Consider the following 12,381-nt stretch of genomic DNA (forward strand, 5'->3'; position numbering starts at 1 on the left):
TCAGCATAACTCTGAAGTACGGAAGCCCTGTTCTTTGCAGATTTAATCTCCACTGAACGTGCGCCAGCTTCTCAGGACCTCTCCTGCCTACACACCCACCCAACTCCAGTGTGCCAGGACATCGTGAGGCTTGCTCCAGCTGCACGGAGCAGCTGCAGAAAAACATTTCCAGTACAACCCTGCTCCCTGCTCCTTGTATTCCAGGAACAGAGACTAGGAAGCCAGTTTCTCTTTCCGGTCTCAATACAATCCCTGTTAGCACCTAAACACCATAGAGGAAAACAAGGTAGCAGGCACACCATGATATGGAATGAGGAGGAGCTTGGGAACCAGGAGCTGGAAGAGGAGGCAGCAATCAGAAAGCAATGAATGGTGCAGGGAGGCACAGACTGAGAAGGAGAAGCACTAACAGCAGAGCTAGAGCAGTAGGGACTGTCTGGGAACAGCGTGAACAGGCCACAGCCTAACCAGCAGGATGGGGAAAGACAGGACTAGCCAATGATGCTGCCCTCTATGTGCCTCTGAAACTCTGAACATGGCTCTTTTCTCCCCTATGCACTCCACCCCAACTATGCCATAACCTCCACCTGCAGTTTTGTATGAAAGCTGGATTAACATCTTGGTACCATCGACCTCACAAGATTCCTGTTGTCTTCCAGTGTGCCCCCCTCTGCTGCCCTAAACTGCACAATCCCATCATTCCATAGCACTACCACTTCTGACACTCAATTGATCATACAGTAAGCTAGTAGTAGGTATGTTTCCACTCACTAGAACTGCAAAAAAGGTAATGGGGAAAGGGGAAAATAGCAATTTTGGGTTCTTCCCATGGTTACTGAATGGAATAAGTTTACTTTGCTATTACACGAGCAAAAAAGGCAATGTAGAGGAGGTGAGCAAGATCTCCCATTATTCATATCGTAAAAAACTATTAATCCAACTTGCAGTGTCCTAAGGGTACACTAAGCCTCACTCTTGGGGGGAGGGGGGGAGGGGGGCAGGGGGTGAAGACACCAAAAAAAAAACACCCAAAACAAAACCAGACGGCAGCCACATAAATAAAGGTGATTTCACAATAATGACAGTGCAGACCTTAATTCTGGCATTTTAGAATGTGTCTAAATTTGGCTACGCAACTTTAATAAACATGAAAAAACCTTAAACACGCATCACAAAAGTATCACAGTTCAGAAGAGTACATTTAGGCACCGGAATCCGTATCTTAAGGAGCCTTCTAAAGTTTGGGGGAAGAACAAAGCCTATTTTAAAAGTCTGATTCTTTTGTCAGAAAGTCAAGTTTACACCAAATGTAAAACCAAAACCTCAAAAGTACCTTTGAATATCCAATGCTACACAATGGATGTTGCCCCCAGGAACAGTAAACCCCCAATATGAACGCTTCCTTCATTGCTAATGAAAGGTTAAGACCTTAGATTAAGACCTAAGAACACAGGTACTTGACATGGATAACATGTTTGGAAACCACCGAATTAATCCATTTGTCTGTTAAGATTGCTTAAAAAACCAACACACATTGGGAGCTACTCAGGAAATAATTAGATATTCATGAAGGAAATGAACTACTAAAAGACACGTAATGATTGACTGACCAAACAACTATTAAAAAGAAAGGTGTATGGAGACAGTCATTGTGTTTTGAGACATAGCCTCAACAATATGCTCACTAAAAACTATTTTTTCCATAGTAACTGCAACTTCTTTTCTCAAATAAGATCAAGTCTATCTTTAATGCGGAGAGCACTTCCATGCAACAACAGAAAAGCCACAAAGACATTAGAAATGCAGATTAAACGAACTGCTGGAGAAGAAGTGAAGGAAGGAGAAACACATTTGCATTTCCAAGAGGCCTGTCTGGTACCAAGTAACAAATGGGATGGATAGATGCATTCAGAAAAGTGGGGGTTTAGGTCTGACATTAGAAATCTAAGGTCTTCTGAGTGCTAGCAGAAGAGACATTTTCTTTACTTAAAATACAGAAAATTACCTGCCAACAGAAATTATATGAAGTCTTGTCAGACTAACTGTTCCCTACATTTCACAGCCTTTTGTGTTAGAAGCAGAGGAAGCATCTAAACTTTTAGTTTCTTTAAGACCAAATTACCTGCTTTCTTCAAAATTATTTATGGGTGATACCTAACCATCAATGGGACTCTCTCAGTCTTTGAAGTGACGATGGTATGTAGAACTGTCTCCTGGACTTAGGAGTTGATCAGCAAAATTTTGGCAAACTTCTCCCAACAATATCAGCTATTTCCAATTACAGAAAGATCTACTGATCCAATCTCAGAGAGGCTTAAAAGAGATAAAAACCCAGTTTTCATAAGTGTTGTAAGCCTGCTTGCTTACTTGAGTTGATGAGCAATGCTTCATGAGATCCAGTGAAAGGAGGGAATTAAGCAGACTGAACCACGATTACTATTCCAGACAGCAGTTGCCTAACGTGTGCCTAACTTTGTGACTAAAATCTGTTTAAGAGACTAGGATTTCAAATACTTACCACCAGCTCCTCAAAGGCTATTAGGAAACAGGAGTGAACTGAAAGGGAAACGATGGCACATGGGGAGGCAGCAGAGCATACGCATAACATGAAATTCCCAGAAAAATGTGGTGAGGACTCTTACACACTTACTCTGCTCCACACATTTTCATACTGCACTGTCTTCTAAAAACATTTTACTACTACCCATTAAGCAAGAAGACAGCCTCTCATAAGACAGCTGTGGAAAAAGAAACAGGAGTACTCCCTCCTTCCTCCCCCATCTTGTACTTATGCCGCAACTGAACAACTAATTTGAAAAAGAGACTTTACTCACCATTTCCTCAACTGCCACTGCTGCCAGGAAAGCCCGTCTCCTGCCATCACCCTTCGTCTAGCTTCCTTTTGCAGGTCTTACTTCCCCATAAATGATGTTTATGTACATCACCATCCTCAGCATTAAATCCACAGGATTCTTATTCACAGAATTTGGATTTTCTGATTTCATACCACCTCAGCACAACAACAAGAAATTACTGAAGATGGAAGAGCAAAGGTCTTCAGTCCATCCCTTCTCTACTCATCAACATCGTTGAAAGTCTCATCCTAAATTTTTAAGGTCCTTGAGAAGTTTACTTTCCTGACAATTTTGCCCTCAAATTCTAATCAGAGCACAATTAAGATACCACCGGTTAAATAAATTATCATCATATTGCATTAAATCTATTCCCTCTCCCCCAAAATTAACAAGGTAATTTTAATCACCATTCAGCAGCACTGCTTTTCAGCCTATCTGATCATCTTCAATCTCTCTTCAGAACAGCCTTCTGATGCAAGGAGCCTCAATGCATGCACAGTTAAACCCTGTTGCTGTGCTACATATTAATGGAAGCCTAAGTTTTACAGATATGACTCGTCTAGACCCCTTCCTTCCCTCTGGCCGTATGTTGAGCAATGTATCTTACTCACAACAAGTTAATGTTTCTAATTCCTGTAAAAGCAAGTTTTATGGAGACGATTAATTTTCCCTAACTCCTGTCAACAAAGAAGCAGTAATAAATACACTAATGTAAGACACCATTCAAGCCTCAAGTGGAATGGGGAAGTGGAATGGATTTGGGGAAGAACACGGATCCCTCCCCAAAAAAAAAAAATCAAAAAACTAACTCTAAACTCTCTAAAACACAGAGAAACATGCAAGGCAGCATATCAACTATCCAAAAAATCTCTAAACCACACTGCTTTCTGAAGTGGCACTACAGCGATGCTAAATGCAGACATCCATGGAGACACACACATTTCTACTGATTGAACAATCTGTACTTCTCAAAATTCCAGCAAACACATAAAATGGGCACTATTCAGCATTCACTTCTTCCCAGAAAATGAATGCTGACAGAAACAAGGGACAGGATGGGATCATTGTTGCCATAATATACATCCAGAATAAAGGGGTAACACACAATTGACTGACAACTGATCCAAAATGATTTCACAATGTAACATTTTATGTGATCCAAGAACAGTATAAAAGTAAATAAAAATGTTCAAAGAGCTCTTGTATACGGACTCTAATTGCTTTTAAAAGTAAAACAAATTATACAAATGCTATTTTCAATAGCAGCTTGTGTAACACATGGTTTAACTTAACAGGTATTAAAGGTACTGTAAGATACTGCAAGCATGGACGACCTCTTCTAGCAACTTTTAACATCCAAACTTTAATGTTGAGAAGAAAAAAAAAAAAATCATTGTCTTCAGAGATCCAAGATTAATTTCATTTTTATTTCTTGCTCCCTTCAATAGTAGCCATGAAAATGAATTCAACTTATCCTCAATAAACAGCTCATCTTCATGCATTTTGTACAATAAAGCCCAGCACATTCTTCCATTGTTTTGTACCTACATGGCTTTGATCTCCAGTTTCCAAAAGAAGATAACTACAAAAGCATTCTCAAACACACCTTCTAGATCAGACATGTACTTCCTCATACAGACACACACATTAACAGCAGAAATTACTGTTCCCTTTACATTGCTGTTAATCACAAGTTTTTCTAAGTACAAATTTTGAGTCTACAAAATACATAGCTAGCCGAACAATGACAAAAATACTCCTTTTTTAGTACTCTCTTCATCTTTCTTTCCTGGAAGCACACAAACGCCTCCTCACAGCATTGGGAGCCACCCCAGCACTCCAGAGCTGAGGGCAGCTGGTTCCTACACAAGGACGGCCAGCTCCAGCAGTGCCCGAGCGAGCAACATGCCAGCGTCACCGTGCTGCCTCATGGCATGTGCTCCTCCAGCTTGTTCCAGCGCACAGGAGTGGGATGCAGCACCCATCTCAGGAGCTGGCACAGGAGCAGCACATGCCAATGGCTTCATGATGCAATGTTGTGGAGGAGAAATAGGGAGGTTTACCCGACACTCATTTATAAATACAGTTTTTCCTATTGCACGCTGTCAATAGTAACACGCATCTTATTGATTTCCAAAGCATTCTGATAACCTTATGGCTGCTGCTTTCCCCAAACAAAACCACTGCAAACTAAGCTGCCAGCCATTCTGTACCTTGGTGGACACATATTACTCGCCTCCATCAACCTAATACAAAGAAAACTTTTAATTGAAGCTATATAGCTAAAAGACACAGCCTAACATAAGAGAAAGTACACTTGCAGAAAATGAGAAACATCTACATTTATTATACGGTGCTTGGCAAGCACAACTGTAATGTGAAGACCAATAAACCCCAACAATTTTTTGTTCCTTGAAAAACATCATACCTACTGCCTTTGACAGCAAGGCAGAAAGGGGAGGGGGAAGAGGGGGGGAAGAGGTAGAGACACCACACCATTCCATCCTCAAATCAAGCCTGCTCACTGCTACATGTCTTTCTAGTGTCATCAGCAAAACTTTACCTAGGCAAAGTAATACAAGGTTTGGGAACTGAGGTCTTCTGTCTTTGGAAAGCTGTAACTGAACGTGTCAAAGTATCACCGATTTTCAGTACTTCACAAAGGAAAAGCATCAGCAAACAAACCCAAAAAGAAGAGAATTTACTCTTCATGTTACTAATTTGATTTGTATTCATCCAATCACATTACTTTTATAATCAGAACACCACCATAAAGTTACAAAATACCATTAGTACCCACCTGAACACCAGATACAAGGAGTTTAAGAATAACAATACACAAAAAAAACACGTGGCAGAGCAGAGAACTGAACGCCAGTCTCCCAAATCCCAGACCAGCACCACTGAGCCATACTCCTTCTTGCTTTAGAGAGGCAGGATTAAAACAGGCAAACAACATTTTAGGACTGATATTTCAAAACAACTGGAAGAAGAGGTCAGAAAAGGCACTGCAGTAATACAGCTGGGAGATAGGGCAATGAAACTAAAGCAGGATTTTGGAAGACTGGGAAGAAAAACTTAAAGGTGCTTCTCTGTTTCTATCAAGTATTTGAAGAGTAATTTAATTGTCTATGTTGAAGAGTCAACTCATCCTTCCAAGTAGCTCTTGTGATTGGATTATGTTAGAAATCTTCCTGAAGTCACGGCTTTATTTCACAGATCTTTGTTTAAGATAATTTTATTATATACAAAATGCTATACTACTGCAAATCAACAGGTAAGAAAGGTGTGAATCCATTTAACTAACACTGGCGATACATTCTATGATAATACACATTTTATGTAAGCTTTATAAATACAACCCTATGAGAAATAACCAGCGCCTACAACTTGCAAAAAAAGAACATTAACTGATCTTTGTAAAGAAAGTAACACTACAGTAAAGGAACTGTAAATATAGGCAATTAATTACTCCACACAAACACTTCTACAGTTTGTCTACACAGGATGTTTCCCGCAGACCCAAAGCAGCTCTGCCCTGGCTCCCACGCATACAGGCACCAGCTACTTCAGCGTGGCACAGAGCTCCATCTAATACAACCTAGGCTACACAGGGCTTGTTAACTCAGGTTCAGTGATGAATTAACCACAGCCACCTGGCTCCCGACCAGCTCTAAGCACGAGTCGAATTTGCAACATAGCATTTAGACACAACTGAGAGCATCTCACAATGAAATTGCTTACTCACCTTATTCACCTCACTTACTTCATCTAGTGGAATAAACTACTCACCCGTATTACTACATGAAAAGCATTCACATGGAAGATCAACGGCCCTGTTTATTCATACCCAAGCTCACTGAACTCCAGCTTTTCCAGGTAGAAAAATATGTGCTTAATGAAGGTCAAAACCAAAGTGAACAATCTTTGCTGACAGTGAAACCAATGGCATCCACTACCCTTGACAGTATTTCACACAATACGCCTCTGATCCTTACGAACAAAAAACAAGTGCTGAGGTACATTAATAGCAGGTATCTCACTGACAAACCTTCTGCAGGACTCTGGATGTCTACTCAAGCAGCAAACTAAGCCTAAAAGCCAGTCAGCGTACCACAGGCAACGCAGCCTCACAGCTACACTGGAAACTTAAAACTGTCTAGTGCTTTGTTTCATTTGTGGGGGAATAGTGCATCCATTGCACACACCCCACATTACAGTCCAAGCCTGTACCATAAGATCTGGCACATTACCCTCAAAAAGTATTTCTACTTCTTACTAGGTAAAAACATCACTTTGTTTTTAGGAATTGGCTCCTGTTTCAATGAACTGGCTACCAGAAGCTAGCAGACAACAGGGCCATAAAAAAATCAAGGGCTTGCAGTCCCATCTGCTGTAAAAATATGGATATGTGATTTTTATTAATAACAATATTAATTAATAGACCTAATTCTATTTGGATTTTATTCCATTGATGAGTTTCAAATTTTAGGGAAACCCCCTATATAATTCAAATACAAAGTTTATGAGGCCTTGTAGAAAGCGAGAAACCATGTTTACACCTGATCAGGTATCAGAAAATCTGCTTGGGAGCAAATGGATGCAAATACCCCAAAATACGAGGCAAAAAAGTGTCCGGCAGAACTTTAACCTTCCTAGACACCAAAGTCAATCAGCCATAAGACAGAAACCTACAGGAAACCAGACTTCATTAGTTCCGGTACTCACAGAAATACTACCATTTATAGAAATCGGGTATTTTCCACATAACATCTACTGCGAGCTTCTTTAGCACATCAAGCTCGGTACCCTGCAAGGCATATCCTTACCCTACCCTAGACATTCATGTGCAAGCTACCCAAATATTTTCCCTTCCAAATGTTATTTTCTTTAAAAATACATTAAATATTTCCTTTAAAAATCCACAGCTAGTCCTATTTATGTGACTATTTGCTGGGTGGAACAAAGTTAGATGCTAAGCTGGAAATACCATAACAGCTGAGTATTTTAACTGGCAACACCCTTGTAATGACATGCCTGTGTGTCATATCAGCTATAGGCTCCACAACCTCACAAATCTGACATCTCCCAGCTTGAAAATTTAATTAAGCAGCTTCATCAGAATTTCACATGCACATTTTCACAGACATTCTTGCATTAAAAATTCCCCATGTGCATTGTATAAAGTTCACGAGTTTGACCCTTGTCAGTAACAAACTCAGTACCCAATTCAGGCGGTCAATACGCTACCCCTCCAGAACTGGGTTAAACCTTTGTGCCACACCATAGTACAATTTACGTTACACTAAATTTTGTGTAAAATAAAAACCCAAAGCGGAGGTCATCTATTGTTTTCAAACACTGACATTCTATCTCTTTGCAGATAAAAATCAATAGCCTTCTTACCTGTACTGTTCCATCAATACAGGTGTGCACTATTTACATAGATTAGCAGTGTTATACAAGGAACTTGTCCTAAATAAACATACATTGTATAATAAGGATGCTGCAATTCCTTGTGCATCTAACACTGCTGGGCTTAGGAGACTTTTTCCCCAAATTTGAAAGCAAATGTATGGCAATACCTAAGACGACTATGCTACTTTTTCCTTAACACAGGCACCATATAGATGTATTCAGAAAAGACAAGTTTATTCCCAATTGGAGTATTCCTGACAGTTTGTTACCATGTTTTATACCTTGAACTTTGCTGAAGTTTAGAGGTTTATTTTGCTGCATTTTATAAATGTCACAATAGGGGGAGGGGGAGCAAACTGAGGTAATGCTGGATTCAGTAATCCAGTAGATACTGGAGTCCTGATTAAAAATATTTCTCCTGATTAAAAATGACCCACCCATGAGAATCAAAGAGATAGGAATTTGGAGACACGCCAGTTCATACAATAACTGTGTTTATTTGTCTTAATAAATATTTAAGAAACATGACTTGTGGTATTTGATATAACTGAGCCCGTGGTTAAAAGGCCTCTCTCCATGACATAAGCAAATACAGCCTATCCTCTTTATTTGTCCAACTTCTCTTCGACATTCAAGGCTAATCTAGTTTTAGGTCAGGAAAACGACTGTGGTCTATCATTTTAAACAAACCATTGTAGTAAAACGTGAACAGGAAATTCCTAACTACACTGTTCAAAGAACAATGATTAGAAAAACAACGCTAGCTCACGAAGCACAAGGAGCCTACGAACTATCACAGGACAGCATGGGTGGAAAATAAAAATCAAATAGGCACATCTAGTTACCTTGCTCATTTTTTCTTTTCCCCTACTGCCCCCCACTCCCAACCCCATCCTCCCCACCAGGGCCAGGGGTCTTTTGGACCTTGTCGATGGAGAAACCTTCGGGTCTGAAGGGGGAAGAGAGCAGTATATACAGCTCTGTCTGATACCTTGGAAATATCCGGCCTGCGGGAGTTAGCGCAGGCATGCCATTCATTCCACAACATATAAATGCCCTCTTTAGAGCCTCATCTAAGCAGCAGTTTCATTTGGATTTTGAGGCACAGGTCTGCCTTGTTTTTCAATAAGCTGCAAGCTATTTTTACCATGAAAAAAAAAAAAAAAACCAACCAACATTTTAAAAACATGCCTGCTAGCATACAGAGAGTATATAAAATGGGTAAAATGTGGACTCGAGGAAAATCTCCTGTATTAGCATTCTATTCATGGCATAGATTTCCCTCCCCTAAAGAAGAAAAAAAGAAAAACCCAACAAAGAAAACCCAGCCTTAAATCACAAAAGCTCCATCAAAAACTCATGTATTTTAAATTCTACCAGGTATAGTATCTTAAAATGTTCAGAAATTCTTTAACCAAATTGCTCTGACAACTATTTGGAATTTACTCTCATAAAAGTCTGGACATCTGGACATCTTCACCAATTGGGAGAAAAAAACCATGTACTCCTAATTTGAGACAGAAATCACAATAAAGGGAAATTATTTAATTTTTAACATAATATACTAATGTTACATTAAGGGCCTATTAATCTGTATAACATCTCAAGAAATTATTTTTTTTTTTTTTTTTTTTTTTTTTTTTACAGGAGACATATCCTAAAAATATCTGGATACATGTATTCGTATTCAAATCTTCATCCACTTTGAAAAATAAGGTACAGAGTGCATATATAAAAGGCCAAAGACAGAAAAATGAACATATGATCTTGAAAGACTTGCATTTTAAAGAACACCATTCATGGACTGGAGGGCGGGGAGAAAACTTCCACAGCCAGGACACTATCCACAGTTTTGGGGTGTTCCTAATGGAACCAGAGTTTTGGAAACAAGGTAATTTACTTTTTAAACAGGACAGACAAGCCTTTTATAAAGGTTCTATAGATTCTCAATGTAAAGAAGAGAAACTTACAGTTGTGATTAAAGTAAAAAATAAACATTATTTTCTTTATTAACTGACTTCAGAAATAAAACAAATATCTTAAGGACAGTGTGGACAAATGGTCATATGAGCAACACTTAAAACACCCCAGATGTTCACGTACCATACATTAATTACACAAAGGAGATACTCCAGAAATTTATTACAGTAAGTTTTAATGATACAATTTTGCAGCTGTATTGTAGAACAAGAGCAACAAAACTTTTTAAAAATTCTGAACCCCTTACATGTAAGGCATTAGAAGACAAAAACATTATCAGTATCTTCTTTCAGATACTATTTCCAAAAGAACCAGGTAACGGCCAAAAAGCTTCGTACAAGTCAGAAACCAGTGAAAGAGAGAAAGTCCTTAACTCAAGGATCCAAACCCAGTCCTGGTCAATAGTAACGAAAGCATACTATCACTTTAGAGTTGTTTGGCAGATATTGTGAAACCGAATGAAGGACGCGGCACACTCCCAGTAGGCAGATGTCCAGAGAACAAGATCAGCTACATCATCCTGTTACCGAACAGAAGCTCTGAACAGGCACGGACAGATCTACAAGATTACTCCCAGAAGTAATTTACCTAACACAGTATTACAGCATACTCTGGTACAAGAGAGTTCCCTCTGTACCTGTAACAAGGCACTTGGTATTTCAGTCAAAGGAAGACATTTACAAAAATGGACTATTTTCCATAATCACTGGAGCTTCATCTAAACTGTCAGATTTCCAGAATATTGTGACAAATTTTATGAAGGTTTGTTTAAAATAAATATACACATATATATCTCTTCATCCATATGAACCATCTGGTGTTTTGCCTTTTATTAAGTCATATAAAGATCATCCTATGACCAAACTTAGCATGAAAACAGATTCACACCTAAGCTCAATGAAATGTTCAAGTTTTTTACATGCCCTTCAGGAAAAACTTAAGACTTTTTTTCTAAGGACATAACATACGCCTAGAAGGGAAAAAGTTGGGATATCAAAATTTGTGCAAAAATTCTCACAAGCTGTTTCTGAAAATGCATTAACAATAAAGGTAACTGATAATTCACAGAATCACAGAATTTTCAGAGTTGGAAGGGACCTCTAGAGATCATCTAGTCCAACTCCCCTGCCAAAGCAGGATTGCCCAGAGCACATTACTCAGGACTGCATCCAGGCGGGTCTTGAAAATCTCCAGAGAAGGGGACTCCACAACCTCCCTGGGCAGCCTGTGCCAGTGCTCTGTCGCCCTCACCGTAAAGAAATTTTTCCCGTGTATTTGAACGGAACTTCCTATGTGCCAACTTGTGCCCATTGCCCCTCGTCTTGTCACTGGGAACCACTGAAAAGAGCTTGGCTCCATCCTCCTTCAACCCACCCTTTAGATACTTGTACGCCATAATAAGGTCTCCCCTCAGCCTTCTCTTCTCCAGGCTAAAGAGTCCCAGCTCTCTCAGCCTTTCCTCATAAGGGAGATGCTCCAATCCCTCAATCATCTTAAGTTGCCCTACGCTGGACTCTCTCCAGCAGCTCCCTGTCTCTCTTGAACTGGGGAGCCCAAAATTGGACACAGTATTCCAATTGTGGCCTCACCAGTACAGAGTAGAGGGGGAGAATGACCTCCCTCGACCTACTGGCCACACTCTTCCCTATGCAGCCCAGGATTCCATTGGCCTTTTTGGCAACAAGGGCACATTGCTGGGCCATGGATAATTTACTGTCTACTAGGACCCGCAGATCCTTCTCCTCAGAGCTACTTCCCAGCAGGTCCACCCCTAACCTATACTGGCGCTTTACATTCTTCCTCCCCAGGTGCAGGACCTTGCACTTGCTCTTGTTGAATCTCATTAGGTTCTTCTCTGCCCAGATCTCCAGCCTGTCCAGGTCACGCTGGATGGCAGCGCAGCCCTCTGGGGTGTCAGTCACCCCTCCCAGTTTGGTATCGTCAGGGAACTTGCTGAGGATACACTCTGTCCCCTCATCCAGGTCATTAATGAATATATTGAACAAAACCGTACCGAGTATTGACCCCTGGGGGGTCACCACTGGTTACAGGCCTCCAACTAGACTCTGTGCCCACTGATCACAACCCTCCGAGTTCTGTCACACAGCCAGCTCTCAATCCACCTCGC

The 12,381-nt window shown here is 40.3% G+C and overlaps 1 protein-coding gene across 1 annotated transcript in view; it reads right to left on the reverse strand.

Annotated features, from left to right (window-relative positions):
- Positions 1 to 12,381, reverse strand: part of WWC3 (WWC family member 3) — a 106,842-nt gene that overhangs the window by 81,419 nt on the left and 13,042 nt on the right. The window lies entirely within an intron of this gene.

Source organism: Vanellus vanellus, assembly GCF_965231255.1.
Source record: "Vanellus vanellus genome assembly, chromosome: 1".
Classification (NCBI taxonomy): domain Eukaryota; kingdom Metazoa; phylum Chordata; class Aves; order Charadriiformes; family Charadriidae; genus Vanellus; species Vanellus vanellus.